Below are 17,827 nucleotides of genomic sequence, written 5' to 3' on the forward strand. Positions count from 1 at the left end.
GTAATTTTTGCACTATTCCAGAAAAAAAAGATTCAATTAAATCACTTTTTCTTTAAAATAGCATCCATAAAGGTAACCAGTAACAGGAATTAAACACATGTTCTTTAAAATCCATTATATTTTTTTGAAAGGAAAAAATACTTTCAATTTCAGGTAATTCTGAAGTGAGTTTCAATTTTCAATGGGAAAATTAGATTACAAGAAATAACTTGTTTAGAGAAACTATTACATTATTTTCTCTCTGCTTGAGACATAAGTTTCAACCACAAATTAAATTCCATTCCCAGGAATCTTAATTTGGGAAAAAAAAAAAAGCCAGAAATTTCCAAGACAGCCTCTGCCATTGCTAGCAGCTTTCAGCATCCCATTTCCCACAGCTCTCTTCTGCTGCTGAAACAAGACCATGAGTTATCCAAAATGAATGCCTAATACTGGCAGCTAGAACTGACATTTCATTGAAACTACTGAAATTAATTCCTTTTTGTGATGTCTTGAATGACACAAGACATTGTATCATATTGCACACACCAATATTTTGCAGACCATTTCTCTTAATGATTGTTTTTATCACACGTCTTCTATTGAGAGAATTATATCTCAATAGAGACTCTCTCTCCACACCAACAGAGAACCACAGCACAAGGCTGGATCTGAGAGGAAGGAAGCTGGAGAATGTCCTGGATGCAAACCTTGCACCAGAGCACCACAGTACAGTGCAGTACAATCTCATCTTTCACCAACATTAAATGAAAAGACTTTTTGACTGATCCACTAGTCTTAATGCACTACCTCTCCTTAGTACAAATCAAGAGTAATGCCCTAAAAATTAACATAAGTACACTACAAATTAGTCAGCATAAGTTTGTGAAAATCAGAATGAAAACTGAACAGCTTGACTGAGTCTTCAGCGAAGATCAGCCTGTCAAAATATTATCTAATTACAATTACTATTACTTTGTTCTGCTGTGATTATTCTGCTTTCTTGCAAAAAGTATCACAGCTTTTTAGAAACACTGGAACATGTTAAAACTACAGTCTCCCTTTTAAAAATTCACATCCTCAAATTTTTATTTGTTCAATCATACAGTTTGAAACAATACTTCTTTGTGAACACCTTTAAGGTCAGATCTTGTGGAATGACTGGCTATTTGAGGATTCTCCTTGAAAATTATTTGTACTGTTGTTCCCATATTCACATCTCTGAAGAAATGCAATATTCATACACACATATGTGTAAAACCCATACTCACATACATGTGTATATAAACATCCTCATACTCTGGCATTGCATGATGGCCTTTTGTGGCTCGTGTCCATGGAAATGAACAACTGCATTTGTTCCAGCAACATCCATCACAGAAATCCTTCTTGATGCTGGGAACAAATAAACCAGCAGCAGCTTCCAGTTCCTGTGCCCCTGCAGCTGGCACAGCTCTGGGAAGCAGCTGACTGTAGAGTTACATGATTTACACTCTGTACAAGGGCCATGAGAGCCTCTTCAGCACCTGTAGCACAGGCAAGCAGAGCTTAGGCACTGCTGACGTACTTAGATTTGAGGGTTTTGAACAAAATTGGGGACAGATTTGGGTACTTGTTGAAACAATTTGCTTCACTAAGCCCCAGAAAGCTGGGTCTCCGGGGAGGGCAGAGGGAAACATGTCAGGGTAGAAAGGGAAGAGTACAGAGCACTCTCTGGATGAAATGTCCTTTTGAGATATCTATCCCTTTGAGCTGCAGCCAGGAGCCCTTGACTATCACATATTAAAAGTGTGCAGAAGCCTGTACCAAGTGTTACCTTATGGCATGAGAAGGGTAGAAAATAAAATCTTAGAGATATGTACATCTCTCCATGAAAAATAATTTCTTTTTCAGTATTCCTGCAACATCATACTTATCAGTAATCTTTGCATTGTAAAACATAGCCCTACAACTTCACTGTAGCCCTAAGGCCATTCCCTATTCCACTGAGTACAAGCCTTTGTTCCTGCAGGGTATCCATTATTCTGCAGTGCTGTCAGAGGTGCAGTCTGGTAACAGTCCAATTTTGCTTTGATGTTACCAAACCAACAGAAAAGGTTATACACTTTTGTGGGAGCATAATTTGACCGCTAACCACTTATAACTGGTAATGAAATAGAAATAAAGAACATGACTTGACTTCCAGGGCCAAAAATTAATTTGCTAGGCTGGCAGTTACAGGAAAAAAAAATATTTCCATTTATGTACTGAAGATTTTGTCCTTAGTTCCTGGCACATCATTTCAATAGATCTCTGAAACACATTTTAGATTGAAATAGGCCTTTAATGTAGATCAAATATGGGAGACAGGGAACTCTGGCTTCAATATTTCAAAGTTATCCTTCCTAAATTGCAATAAATGTCCTTACTCTCTTTCCAGACTCTCTTTTCCCAGTGTTCTTGCATTAACCTATTTAGCTGCCTGTGTGACAGTGATTAGAGAAAAGGCATCATTTTCTGTGAATGTTCAATTCTACCAAATCTTGAGCAATCTCCTTTGACAAGAACTTCAAGAAAGGCAAGAGTAAAACTTTGCAGAGCTCAGAGTCCAAGGACAACACACACACTCTACTCCATCACAGCAGGTCTTCCTGGGGCATGCTAAGCATTTCCTCATTGCAACTGAGGGAACCATCCCTGCACATGGCCATGCAATTTCGATTGCCAGTACTGAGCAGTGAAGACAAACTAGTCCAATTTCAGACATGAAGAAAACATGTCAAAAGTGGGCTCACATTGTCTTCTTGAATACTCTCAATTGGTGTGGCTAAAAGAGTGAGGCTGAGCCACGATGAAAGTAATTTCTAGTGTTATCTGTTTGATCTGGGTGTGTCAGGTGCCTGAGACCTATCTACAGCTACATATTATTCCCCTTGGAGGTTCAGTTTCAGACAGCTTTTTGTTCTGTCCAATATATTAGTCAAGAAGACTGAAAGAAACTGAACTTCAACAAGACATCAGAAAGTCACAGCATATGACTACTACTACCAGTACTACTAATAATAATAATTATAGTAATAATAAAGGATACAATACTATGATTTGTATTTGGAAAGTTTAGTGGAAATCCCAGTACTGCCATGATTTATTTTGCTGGGATCCAGTCTTCACAGTCAAATGCACAGCCCTTTACTGTATGACTTCTCTACAAAAAGGAATCTTCTTGCTTGCTCAGAAATATGACTTAATAGTGCCAGAGAAACAAAAAAGTACTTTGAAAATCCAATAGTTTGAAACACACAGTTGCTGTTTCCAATTCTAGATTACTTATAGCTAGAGACCAGAGCTTTAAAGTGAAATGTTTTGGGGTCAATATTTGGAGAAGCACATGCCTCTGCTCCTGCCTCATTTTTTGAGTATATGCTGTACCATTCCTCACAGCTAAACAGCTGCTCAAGAAGGATCATCATTACATCTGTTTAATCACTGCTTTCCAAAACATGCTTTCCAGATATATTATGGAATTAAGAACTTGAGAACACTGTTAAGTTCTGAAAGTGTCTTCCATTTATATCACTAAATGCTAATTCCACAGATTCCTTCCTTAACTTCCCAAACTTCCCTAATAGCAATCCTTTTTATAAAGGCTAGACTAACTAGACTGTAGCCTTGGATCCAGTTCCTCCTCACCTCCTCAAGGATATGTGGATTTTCTAATGAAAGCAGCACATCAACACTTTTAGTGTGTTCTCATTTGCCTCAATTCTTTTATAAAAGATATTTTATCACATCTTAGTTAAGGAGGACTGGATGTATTAGTGGAAATCTACAGTAACTTAGAAATAGAATTATTAAACCCAAATATCTTATATGCATCTTTCATCTTGGTACATAGGCAATTCACAGGTTTAATCTATACAATAAAGACTTATTTTCTCTACAATGAAACTCTAATTCTGGGTGGGAAGTATTACTTTAGTTCCCTTCTTTAATTATTTGTACATAAAACAAGTAAGTTGAAATTTTGTCAAAAGCACTTTCTTTGCCCTAACCCCTCACATAAGCCAAGTTTTGGAAGACTGTTCAAGTAGAGTATCAATTCCTCACTTGCAAGGGGTGTTTTAGGCAATGCTTTTCCTTTGTGCACTTAGCAGTGAGTGTTACAATGCCAGTCCCAGCAAGCTCATTTTCCTTTTTACCTTCATTTTTCTAGTTTTACTTTTTGTGGCAAGTTCCCTGATGTTAACCAATGTGTCTCACATCACACGTGGTAGAAAAATCACCCCTCCTCCCTGCTCAGTACACACTTTATCACTATACTAAATACTATCAGGTTCTCACTCAGAGATAACACAAAGAGCCCATTCACCCTTTCTCCTCAAGGTGCAGAGGGAAAGGACTTCATGAGCACATCTCAGTTCTAAACATTTTCAAGATGACAGAGGGGTTCATGGTTTCTTTTTTCTCATTTAAACACTTTAAGAAGGGCCACAGGTCAGATTCGCATTCAGGTCCTTTTCTTTGGAAATGCTCTGGTTCCTACAGGAAACACAATGGCTGATATGACTTAATTCTACCTCAAAAACTAACAAGTAAATGAACAGAGAATACCTGAATAGCTTTTCAGTGATCAAATTGAGTCTTTCACCAGATAGGGTCTAACTTATGCAGCTTTCTTTTGTGTGTGAAAAATCCATTTTTCTTTGCTCATTTAACAGTGAAAGTCACCAGTCTCAGGCTGTTACTGAGGCAGTTATTACATGCTTTGGGTTTTAAAGCAGTGCTCTTAACAGCACTATGAAACTGAATTACCTCAAGGAAGCTTTTTCCTAGGAAGAGCCTAAAAAATATGGGGGAAAAAGAAGAGAAAAATAAGTACAGCTGGTAAGTGACAAGAGTGCCATTCACTATGGATTTTAAGGGTTTGACATTTATTAACGTCAAATCCCTTCTCCTAAAAGCCAGAGATTTCTGATAAGACAGATTTATACATTCCACATGGTAGATTGTTCATATAGAGTGGAAGAGATCCACATTTAAAGGCCTGCTCTGCTCTTCAGGACTGGAATCTCATTCTTGCATAAACTCCATAGCTGTCCTATTAGAGGAGCTTTGGCATCTCCCTCCGTTCTCTAAAAATTATGAACTATTCCTATCAAGCCTTTACATGGAAAATATTCTCAAATATTTATGTGTGTATGCATAAAGTGAGGCTATATAAGTACAAAAATATCGCAAATAGCAAAACGTAATAAATAGTAAGAAAAGGAGGGGGAGAGGAGAAAGAAGGCAGGTTTCTTGGCTTGCTGAACACTTTTAATTGAAAATTTGGCAAAAAACAAGAACAACGATAAAAAGTACATTTCCAGATGAATCTGCTCTTCCTAAATCTGGTTTGGGAGGAAGCCAACAGGACAGAGAAATTAAGAGATATGACTACACATTTCCCACACTACAGGTCACAGTAAAATGGAAAGGTTTCCTGATATTAGATGTTCAGTCCCACCCCACACTGGTACCCTGATTATGTAAAGCTCTCCCAGGAGGAAAAATATCAAGAAATAAGTTTGTTTCCATAGAACCCTCCCCGCTGCTAAAAAAGAGCATCTGAAAACAACTAATTCCAAAATAGACATGAGAAAGCAAAATTTGTGTTTTAGCTTTGAAACATCACCTCAGATATATTCTGTGACTTTGAAAGAACAAAGATATCACCAAATATATATATTATTAATTTTTTTTTTAATTACATTCTGTGTCTGAAGTAGTTTTGCTGTCTCTTGCTTTATGGCAGCATAGAAGAAGAAAAACAACATTTCTAAGGTGTTATCATTTGCCTAGTTCGTCTATAAAAGATATATTATCATAGAGTAGTTTAGTGGAACTGCATACATTAATGGAAATTTAGAGTAACTTAGTAGAAATAGATTTATTAAATCAAATATCCTGTATACATCTAATACACTAGTATTTATAGAGCTAAAATGTGTCTTAAAACAATTTCAGATGTATAAACATGGCTAGCAGAAATAAACCCTGAATAGATAACTGCATTGAGATCTTTCCAGATGTGCACAATCAGTATACATTCTACCAAAAATAAAGAAAAAAAGCACATCCTAGTACTTTAATCTTACAGCATTATAGGGCAGTGTCCTCCTATTCAATCCGTTTAACCTCATTTTTGAGGTTCATTTCTATCAGTAAAGATGGGCATATTAAAATGCTCTTCAAAATTACCACAATATCCCATTGAAACCAAAGTCCCCAGAGTTCAAACATGAAATAGAACACAGTTTTACAGAGATGTACACCAAAACTGACTTTTCAGAATAATCTGGAGTTAGTGGACTACACAGCAGCAACACTGATGAGATAGTTATTAGTGATTAAATTATTCAGTACTGATTGTTTCTTTACAGGAAAACATCACTTGAGTCCTGAGTGCTACTTTTTCATCATGCCATTTGAGGCCACACAGCTTTTAAAATACAATTTCTTATTGAGGTCTTTCCTAAGCCACTGATTCATCACAGAAATCCCAGCTTTGGTAGCCACTTGAATGCTGAGCATTAGACTGGTTTTCCTCCTGAAGTACATTCAGCCCAAGCTCTGCACCACAGAAATCCAAGGGCATTTTACAGTGATGTTACAATTTCCATCCCTGAGGACAATCAGAAATTGACTCTGCAAGGCCCTAAGCAACCAGATCTAAAGTTAGACTGACTTAGACTGATGGCTTGGATTAAGCAACTTCCTGAGGTCTCTTCCTACCTACATTATTTCCTGATTCCCTAGAAAAAGCAAAAACAGTAGGTAAAATGAGAAGCTGCAGAAGCAGAACATAAGAGGTTTTCACAGCACACAACAGAATTGTTGAATAATATTGCTAGAAATAACATTTTGAAGTGAAGAGACAGAAATAACAGCTGGAAAATATTTTGTTGAAGTGTTACTCAAGTGTTACTTAAAATGGTGAAGTGAGCTTTTCAAGGCACGTGATAGCACAGGCTTTATATACATAAATTCCTGCCTTCTCCAGCATTTTCAAACAGACATTTGAATATTTTACTTTTTTCCTTTCCACATACATGGAAGAAAGAACTGCCCAGGTTATCTGAGTTAACTTCTTTTTCCTTTTTTTCCTTTTATTTGTTTGTTTTAATAAAACAGCAAAATATCTAAAGGGTACATCTCAAATTCTTTGGACTTTTTTGGGGTTGAAAACACCAAAACACAAAATACCCTTCTTTCTTAGCTGAGCACTAGGATGTGTGCAACAATTCCAGGAGTGGTTCAAGAATTTAAAATTTACAGGGGAATGGTAAGGAAAGGGCCTGGACAATTCTGGTTCAATTATGTCAGTCTTGGTACTTTCACTGATGAGCACAACAAAGAGCAATAATGTGAAATTCACTTCTTCACAGGAGAATGCCTACAAGTCTCCAAGCAGAAAACACTGGAATATTTATCAGCAAGAAATACTGATTTCTAAAGCAGATAGCTAAGGATAATTTACATGTCGGTATAAGAGCAACTTTTTTCAGGAATTGCCAGTGAGAATTTTTACTTATGGAAAAAAAAAAATTATTGAAGACCTAAATGTGAACTGAAAGAAAAAGAATCATCAGCAATTGGGAAATTCAATGGTGTTATAGACAATCTGATTAAAGATATGGGCTGAAAATTGGATTTCTCTACAGAAATGCAGCTCTCCTGCAACAACAACAACAACAACAAAAAAGCTTGCACTGAGAACATAAGATGAAAAAGAGAACTTTACTTTCACCTTTCATTTTTGGCAAACTACTTTTGTTCTTTTGTGTCATAGTTTCCTGGCTCATTAGAAGTTTTAAACTGGTTGATTTTTCCATGCTCCATTCTGTCTGTCTGAGGTTTGGTGTTCAGAAGTTTAGAAGCTTTCTTTAGAAACTCATCACATATTGCTGCCAAAACAAAGTCCAGAGGGGATGTCAGCAGCACCGTCCCTTCCCAGGCTCCAGCAAACCTCCACTGAAGCACCTGAGCAGCAGAACCAGGCACAGGAAAAGCCTCAGCTGCACCCAAGATGAAGCAGAAACAATCATAGCCAAAATGGAGAAAGAGCAACTCCGTGACTCTTGACTTGTGTGACCAGAACGGAAAATGAAGCACAGAGAAACAAGAAGCTATGTGACTGTGAGGCAGGACTGAGCCTCCCAGCAGATCCACACTCACCTGGGGGAGGGGGCTGGAGCTCCCCCTCTGCAGCCCCTGGCATGCACCTCTCACTTCAGCCAGTCAAAAACATTCCCTCACTCCCAGCCATGCCTTATCAGCTGAAACTCCTGATTAACTTGCATGCCAGAGTGCAGCTCATGCTCTCTTAGAGACAGGAACAGTAGCATCTCAATCATGCCAACTATTTGCCCACTGAATATACAGAAGTCCTGCTTAATTATAGCAAATTACAGTCATATGTTATGGCTTTGATGTGACTCTCAAGCCCTTCAGAATTAAAAGAAAACCACAGAGTACTGGAGGAAATCCAAAGGGCCTTCCCTCGACCAAGGATAAAATGTCATTGTGAAATAAAATTATCGTCTGATAATATACTGCCACCACTTTTAATCATGCCTTTCAAGAGGGTTTCTAAAAGTATTTTCAGGTTAAAAGGAAATTCCCTAACCAAATAACACTGGCTTATGAATTTACTTGACATCTGTAAGTTAGAAAAGAGGAAAATAACATATGTTCTTTCTAAAGATCAGGTTCATCAACATCACCCAAAAGAGATAATATTCCCACATAAAATTCAGATTAAACCCATTCCATCAGGATCCTAAGGTCAGAGTTCATGGCAATATGTTTGTTTACTCTCGGTCCCTCACACCCTTTGCCACATCTTTACGTAGTCATAAATAGCAGATTCCCACTCAAATTTTTGAGGGAAATATCACATACCTGGTTGCAATACACATGCTGTCCTCCAGGGAAGTTTTCTGCTTCAGATCCCAGGTGTAACATTACACCAACTTCCACCAAAGTCGAAGGTTCAGTGCTCCCCTCCACACTTTGTTGAAATCCCAGAATGTTGTTTGCTGAACATGGCATGCAAGTATGTCACAGCACAGAGTGTAGTAAAAAAAAAAATTAAAATATATCTTTGCAAAAATTAAAATTAGCATTTCCTGACTACTGTGTTAATTTTTGAGATTGTGTTTTGGTCAGTTATATTTGTAATTCCTCTTATGTCTATTTAAGAAAGGGTTTGAAGAATGTAAATAATCTGATTTACTCTGAGAGGTCTGATAGAGGATTTAATAGTTGATAAAAATGCAAGAGTTATGGAGGTTATTTCCTTCTGATTTCTTCAAGATCTTCCTAAGGCTCTGCACAGATGCCCCAAAACTGTTTCCGCTCATATTTTTATATAAATGACAGTCTGGCAGAGAACTGGAGAATGTTCTGCTGTCCTTGTTCCTGAGGATGCACACCAAACAAGATAACTTTCCTGTTCAAAATCTATTTCTCAATTTTCAGAATTAAAAACATCTGGGTTTTCCATGTCAACTTGTGACATCTTGAAAGTCCTCTGAAATAAATGAGAGATCATTTTTCCACTGCAGAATATCCTGACCAAGGCTGAGGAGTAATTTCACAGTAATTGGAAACCAAACATTATTGATGGTAAAAAAAAGATTTTTAAATGGAATTGGCTTATGAAGTCAAAATGTTTTTCAGCAGCAATCCATAATGTTAGTTTTAGTAATGATCCTAGAAAAGGTCAGTCAGTGTAATTGGGCTATTCCTGCCCAGGGCACAGGACTGGGCCCCAGAAGAGCCGTGTTCTATTTCCCATTCCATGGGACTGACCTGGAGCACATCAGTGTCTCCCTGAGGAAAAGGGATGATAACTTGCAAGGGGCTTTGTGAGAAGCAGGTGAAAAACACTTTGTCACCTCTTAGTCTAATCCTTACTAATTAATGACTTCTTAATTGGTTTGGTCATGTTGCTCATTAGGTCTTGATGTGCTAATTGGTTTATCCTGATGGCTTTATTGACTGGAGCACTTCCATGAGATGAATTTCCCATCCATGTAGAATACACAAACTCTTTTCTTACAGCCATGTAAAGCATAACACAGGCTTTATTAATAGAGTCTGAAGTACTAGAAAGCCAAATTTAATCTGCATCCAGTTCTTTCAGAGGTAAGATGTGTGAACCTTGTTATCTTAATTCACTGACAGAGTGGAGGTTTCTCCACCCATGACAAAACCTATCTTCCAATTCCCAAGCCAGTCCTAAGATATAAAATTCAGTAAATGAGCCTAGTTTCTTTACTTTCAGTCCTCTGAATCCTTCCTGTAACTCTAGTGCTCTAAAATTTTCCTGTGCATAAGTGATCCTAAATAAATGTTATGCAAAGATGTAGGACTTTCCTTCACAACATGTAATAGAGAACACCTCTTAGGCACAGAAACTGTTGTTTTACTAATAAATTAGTAACCCTTTTCCCAAAAAGGATTATTTTAAACTACTATTCTCAACCTAAAAAAGAGAATATAAAACATGAAAAATTGTATCCTTCAGCTGAACTAGCTTTCTGAAATTATTCTCTATTTTTAATTGGATATCAGATATGACTCACAGTATTAAGATATACAGTTTGTCTGAGACTTTGAAGAACAAGAGACATCATTAATTCTGTTCAGACTGAGATAATTCATGCAGGGATTTGTGTATAACAAACAGAAACTTCTTCAGTCCCAAGCAAGCAGGAGTTATCCAAATGAATATACTGTAACGAGGGCTGAGAAGAGAAAATAAATTTGAATTCCAAATAAATACTGGGTCCTCCTGATGTTTCTCCTTTGCCCACGTCCCCATGTCACTCAGCACAGAGCTACCACAGGGCAGAGCTCTCTCAATCCTTGCCCTTCCACAGCCCTGACACAGCTTTCTTCTCTCCCCTCAGCCTTTCCCTGCCTCAACTCATCTCTGGTAAGGACAGAACTTGCAAAGGGCCAGGTGAAAGCCTGAAATTATAGTTGTGCTGGGTCCTTTGATGCTCAGCAATTTATAGGTTTCTCCTCATATTTTAGTCTAATTTTTCTTACTAGAACAGTTAGATATCCAAATGCACTAGACTGTTTTTTTTTTTTTGTCAACTCATGCTTTTTTCATAATTAGAAGGAAGCAGGTGTTTGCATAGTTTCAGGACATTATTTCAACACAGCACCATACTGCCTCATATTCTCTGTCACAGCATTACCATGTAACTATCCATCATGTTCACTAGAAATAAAAAATACACCAGTAAGTAATTAATCATAATCAATATATTATTAGCTCTAACACTTAATACATAGGAATTATGCCAAAACAGCACAAAGAAATGAATGCCAAAACCCAGAGAGTGCACTGACACCAGGGAAAATGTGGATCTGAATCAGGGCAGAGCAAAAGTGAGAATTGGCCATTAAGCCCCTACCTCATGAGCAAGAGAGTATCCCAGCAGCCACTGTGTGTATTAAACACAAACATGGTAACAAACTACTGAAAACCCACTCTATCTTCTCTATCTATGTAGTTCATACATTACCTTTTTGTTTTCTGCTGCTCAGGAAAAGGAAAAGTGAAAAACTAAAAATTTTTGTACATATATATATATATAAGTTATATACATATAGCATGCAAAAGTTATACCATCCTCTTCCTCCTTTTTTTGTTTCTGAAGGACAATACAGTCATGTCTTCTACTGTGACACCTGGGAACAAGAAATTAAAATGAAGCAGGGAAGAGTTGAGAGAGTATGAAATGGGAGAAAAGACAGATTTAGAGAAGAAAGTTAAATAGAAACAAAAAATAGTTTGTCTTGACATTTTTCTCCCTGCAGTTTCATTTCATTCTGGTCCCTACACAAAAGAGAGAGATGCTAGCTGAGGATAGTATCTGCACAGCTAATTGGAAGGACCAGACAGTTTTATCTTACAAAAAGGAGCAAATATGCTTACTGAACCAGCCACACCAAACACATGAAATGTGCTATTGTGAAAAGGCACTCAGTGCAACTGCTGGCATAGAGAACCTCTCAAGAGAGATCTAGGAAAGTTGTTGCACAAAATGTAAATCACATCACCAAAGCAGAGCAAGCAAAGGGCCATTGTTCCAAACACCTGCATTCCCCTCATCAGCTCACTGAGCACACCCTCGTGATTCACTTGTGCTGGAAACCTGATGGTCTCCATGACAGCCTCTCATTAAGCAGTAAAACCTCCACACCCAAATTTGTTGAAGTTTTATATTTGGACGTTAGAAAACATACGGCATGAATTTGTAATTTGAGTTTCGTGCCTCTGCCGTAGCAGTTAGAGGCCACCTTCCTCCTCTAACACCAGACAGAGACAAGAAGTAAATACAACGTCTGTGATTTCCTGCTGGGCTTGCCTTGTTATGGTTTATCTAATCTATTTTGTCACGTAAACACTTTCACACATGTGTCTGACCTCCTCCTCTAGTTCCATTATATTCCTCTTGTTAGCAGCAGATTCTTTGTGCTGGGGTTTGCTTACTTGGGGTGAAAGTTTGCTCCTTTTTGCATGGAGCACTCACAGATGGTGAGGTTGGTATAGATTTTTGTCTTAAAGGCTAAGTTATCTCCCCACATGTCAACCCATGTCACACCATCTCCTGTGCATGGTGAGCAAAACAAGATCACAGGCTGAAAACAAAACCAAAGAAAGCAGGAGAGGACTGCAAGAGCAAGTGTCAAGTGACATAGCAACTTAGAAATCCTTTGGAGCAAGTCTACATCAGACCGTGTGAAACCATGGAAAAAACATATCACAGTAGGCGAAAGCAAGCTGAGAATTTTCTTTTAAAATAATGTCCGAACAGCATTAAAGTTACATTAAATGTGGGAACAGCAGAAGCAGAGACTTTCAGCAAGCAAAGAGAGTGAGCGAGGAAGAAGATAAGCAGAACATAGTTTGATATCTGGGTATTTCTATTTCTGAAACTGTTTTTTGTAAGCCCTGGTCTGGTCAGACAGACAGCTAACTGTGATACTGTGTACTGACACATGACACCAACCACACTCAAACTTACGAAACATCTTTTTACAAAGTATGAAAGGGAAGTAAACTGTGACTATTTTAAAAGCAAAGACTCTGAGCTCTTTCAGACTGTATTATATTTTGGGGCTACCAAAGGACATTCAGAAGGACTACAAATCTTGGGAATTATTTGCTGGCAAGCAAAAGTTAGTCAAGTTTGAAGGCTTAATAGAATCTTGACACCAAGGACAAGAAAGAATTCAAAATAATGTAAGAGATAAAGAGAGAAATTTGAACATCAATCTTCAAGACTGTAAAACAAAACAGAAGGGTAAAATACCACTAAACAAATTGCCATATTTAGGGGAAGATGCAAAAACTTCAAAGGATTCTATCACTTTGCAAGAATTTGGGAATATCAACAGAGTTTTCACAGCATAAACAGAAAGGATAACCAGAGTAACAGTAACTCCAAGGAATTTTTCAGTAACTGGTGAATAATATTACAACAGAAGACAAATGGACTACAATCTGAAAGGCAGCACAACATTTAAATTTGAAGGCATACATTCTTGGCTTCACAGTAAGCAGACTCAGATGCCAAGCCAAAGGAGTACTCCAAAGTGCCAAAAGTTTCCAGATCATAATTGATCTTTGCATATTTCTACTTCTTGTCATTATCTGGAATTTATCATATTTTTCCTGCACCATAAATATAAACAATTGTCTACCAATTCATTCTAGCAGAGGCTTTTTCTCAGGCACCTTAAAGCCTCAGCTAAAAATAGGTTCAAATCTGGAAGACACTGTAATGAAGTGCTTGCCATATCTGATAACACACTGTCATGCAGTGGCATGAATTTAAGCAGCTCTCAGCACAGTGTCATTTCAAATATGTTACTCCAGTTCTCTGACAGAAGTAGATGAATCAGCTTTATTAATGTTTTACAAACTGCAAAAGCTTTACAAAGCTCTATCTCAAAGCAAAAAATGTCAGTAACTAAGTTTTATTTAACTAAAAACTCAAAACAGAAATATATTGTTTGAGATATCTGGTCACATTACTGAGAAAATGCAAATACAGACAAAAAGGAATGTAAAAATAAAATCCACATGATAGGCATCTGCACTTAAAGCTTATATTAGTCATGGATATACAACAAGAAATAGTATTTTTAAATATACCTACTAATATACTCCTTGGTCTTTAAATTCGCCCTTAAAATGTAAGCTATCTAATTTGTGAAGAAAATCAAGCATGATAAAAGTTCCATGGGCCATTGCATGTACAAGAATTAAGGGATAACTAAATATGCTACAAAAAGGAACCTTTTGTAATTTATTTCACAAATTATTATAGATATAAAACTCAGCACAGAACATTCCCAAATACCTACCAACAAACCTGTATTTCATACACCAGAGCAAACATATACATTCAAGAAACCAGAGAGATAAAAATAAGAAAAACATATTACATATCCCAGTCAGATTTGGTTAATAATCTTGGTGATTATAGTTATCTTGTAAAATGTGAAACTTGAATACACAGTCAGTAAAGTTTTAGGTCCTATGTGACAACCCAGGCCCTACCTGGTGTGTATTGGTCAGGAAAGTTATTATACAAACACTATACAAAACCAGCATTATATTGGATACATTGTTTCCAGGCAATGCAAAAGAAAACCAAAATAAAATTAGGTTAAAGTAATTTCACACTGGATTTTCCCATTCTCTTTCAAAAAGGATGAAGAAAGTATTTTCTTACCATCTGCCCTGGTACAGCTCTGTTTACATATTATGTCAAACTTCCAAACCTCCCTTCATTTGATTTGTTGACACAGGGTCTAGTAAAATATTCTGGATCATTAGCAAGACCTAAATATTTTTTTCTGTTTGTTTTACATAAACATGTGGGTGGGTTGGTGGTTGGTTGGTTTTAATTCAGAATTTTTTCATCATCCTAAAAATGATACAATATGCTTATGGCACACTTGAGAATAATTTTATAAAGAGGGACTTTCCTGCTTTACACATTAAACCTGCGGATCAGATGGAAAGTATGACCAACATCTTGTTTTCCAGGACTTTGGAAAAAGAAGCTGATTTTCTCTTTTCAAATATCTGAGACACAGAGCACATCTCCAGCTGTTCCTGCAATCCCCCAGGCAGACTTCAGCTGCTCCTCTCCATGTGAGGAATTTTATCACTGATGCAAAACAAACAAGATGAACTGATGGTCCCACAAGAGCAGCAATCCATGATTCCATCTTTCTTCATCGGTAACAAGTTTCTACTGCCCCCATTTTCAATAAATACCTACTTTATTCCTTTAACACTGTCTAGCCTCTGTTCTAGGCAGCCTCCCAAGGCATCACTGCAGTTACCCAATGGGCCCTGAGTGCTTGTGTCGTCCTTGCTGAGAGCTGGGCTTTAACCAGCCTGTCATAATTTCAAAATCTAACAGATATAGTGATAGTTTCTAATGATTCCATCTGTTCAGCTGTGAACTTCATCCTGCTGGGATTGTAAATGCAGATGGGAAAGAAAATTACACTCAGTTGTTTTGGGTTTGGGATGGGGATTTTTATCTGTACAACCTGATGAGTGCAAGTGCACTCCCTTTGAGATCCTTTGGGATACCACAATGGAGAGCTGGACACACCAGCACTTTGCTAATTGGTCCCGTTGTCTGAAGCCACTGCTCATAACATTAAAAGGAAAACAAATTCCATCTGGTTAGAGGTGGATAGAAATGTATCATATTTAAAAGTATTGATTCAGAAAGAAGAAAAAACACAATATTTTAATAAAATGTTTTTCAGAAAAAAAAAAAAAAGTAGAAATCATCATCCCTCTTATGTCAAAAAGAGGCAAAACACATTCAAACTTACTGCTCCTGGTCCAAGTTATTTGTGTATAGGCTTACCTTTTCCATTTCCAGCAAAATGGAAAACAAACATTTTCATTTAGAAATAACAGTAGCAAAATTAATAGATATCAGACTGCAGGAAAGAATAAGTACATCATCATCTTTCCCTGTATTTAAAACTGACTTAGAACAATGTAAAACCTTGCACCGCTACAGGCAAAGATTCACATTTCCCATGTGATTTCCGAATTAGAACTGAGTAAAAAGGTGGTAAAAAATTGCATAAAATGAAATTATTAATTAGCTAAATCAAAATCAGTGCAGAGTTAAAACAACCTTCCCAGATGAACTTACAACATAAGTAATAAAATGACTTCAGATAAGGATAATAATACATCAGGCTAAAATGATGCAAATAAGAGTCCTTTTTAGAGGGGACAGAAATGTTTTGTTCTTCCCTCTGCAGCAATAAAAGTACCAGATCACTTTTATATTGATGTATTTTATTTACACAGATTGTTTGCATATAATTAATTGTTCCACACAGAATGTGCTCCTTGCAATCCATGCAAGCCATTTTAATAACTATAAAGGGAAGGGCAAGGCTTGAACCTTTCTTCAATTCTTTTAAACTAAACCTTGTATGACATGGTTTACACATCTCTTTGTGGGTATACATCTGTTTATGTACAGACACACTCCATTCAAGAGAAAAAAAATGTTTAAATAATTTGTCTCTTACTGCTTCGACATTGCTATTAATTTTAACATTTCATATTCATTATCACTTGATGTATGATCCCAAGAAAGTATATATTCCTGTGATGAAAATATGAATATTTACAAATAATTACATGTGGTTAGTTTTCTGCTGGCAGTTATGGGACTAGCAGTACCTTATGTGAAAGCAGATAAAATTTAGTGGGGGGGACATGTCAGTTTAAAACACTGTTTTCTGAAATCAAAGTTTTCCATATATTCCTAAATTTTTCTCTATGTATAATTTGATTAAACTTTATTCTGTAGTTTTAAAAAAGAGAGAGAGCAGGAAAGTGTATTTTTTAAGAACTAAAAAATATTTCCTCTCCAACAAAAAATGCTGTATGTTTTTGTGCTCAAAGAAAGATTTATTTCCAAAAAACAAACTGTATTTTTAAAATTTTGTCTCCTAAAATATAGAAACCAATTTAGCTCTTCATTGTAATTACAACAGTGGAGTAACTCAGTGATTCAGGCTCTCCTGCTAAAGCTTTTTAAATGTTTCAGTGTTGAAAGAAAAGGTGTTTTTACACCACAGCCTCCATTTTTGCACCACACTTGAAGTTCAGGCTTCCAGCAAACAGCACTCCAAGGAGCAAACAGCAAACAGCACTCCAATGAGCAGGAGCAAGTGCTGCTCTTTAATCTGTGCTCCAAACCCCCTCATTTCCCACCCAACACTTTGTGCTTTCTCTTACAACCTGTCCCTATCACAGAACCTTCCTTCCTTTCTGTATTTCTCCCTTCATGAAAGACACAAACATGGCAATTCCAGAGAAATTCAGAATGGATCCAGCCCAAAGACAGACTCTCTATTTTCTGCCTAGTGAACACCTCAGTTAATTTCTGATGGGGTTTTATATTAATCCAGTTAATTTATGAAGGTAATTTTTTTATCACATTAAAAACTAACAAAAAACTTTGTTAAAGACATGAAGGTTTTAAAATTAAGCACTCAGAAATCAGAAAATTCATAATAATTTAGACAGCCTCTGCAGCCAAATGTTATGGTTCATGTACATATGCACCACAAAACAATCCTTAGCTTTTTTCCCACCGGCTGTGAGCCAAATAAGATATCATTCCCCAGTCCTGTCTTCACAGACAGCTGAACCATTTTACTTGATTTTTTTCCCAAAAAGACTCCCTTCAGGAAGCCATCCAACATGACTATTTCAAGCAAAAGGTTAATGTTTCAA

The 17,827-nt window shown here is 36.9% G+C and overlaps 1 long non-coding RNA gene across 3 annotated transcripts in view; it reads right to left on the bottom strand.

Annotated features, from left to right (window-relative positions):
• LOC135305166 (uncharacterized) overlaps positions 1-10,087 on the bottom strand; it is a 40,382-nt gene extending 30,295 nt beyond the window's left edge. Inside the window, exons 1-2 of one of the 3 annotated variants that reach the window (XR_010366443.1) lie at positions 9,814-10,087; positions 8,902-9,038 (exon numbers count right to left, since the gene is read on the bottom strand). This is a non-coding gene — a long non-coding RNA (uncharacterized LOC135305166). The remainder of the gene's footprint in view (positions 1-8,901; positions 9,039-9,813) is intronic. The other 2 variants (XR_010366444.1, XR_010366442.1) reach the window with 2 other exon arrangements.
• Positions 10,088-17,827: the final 7,740 nt, after the last annotated feature.

The sequence above is a fragment of the Passer domesticus genome, chromosome 7, assembly GCF_036417665.1.
Source record: "Passer domesticus isolate bPasDom1 chromosome 7, bPasDom1.hap1, whole genome shotgun sequence".
Lineage (NCBI taxonomy): Eukaryota > Metazoa > Chordata > Aves > Passeriformes > Passeridae > Passer > Passer domesticus.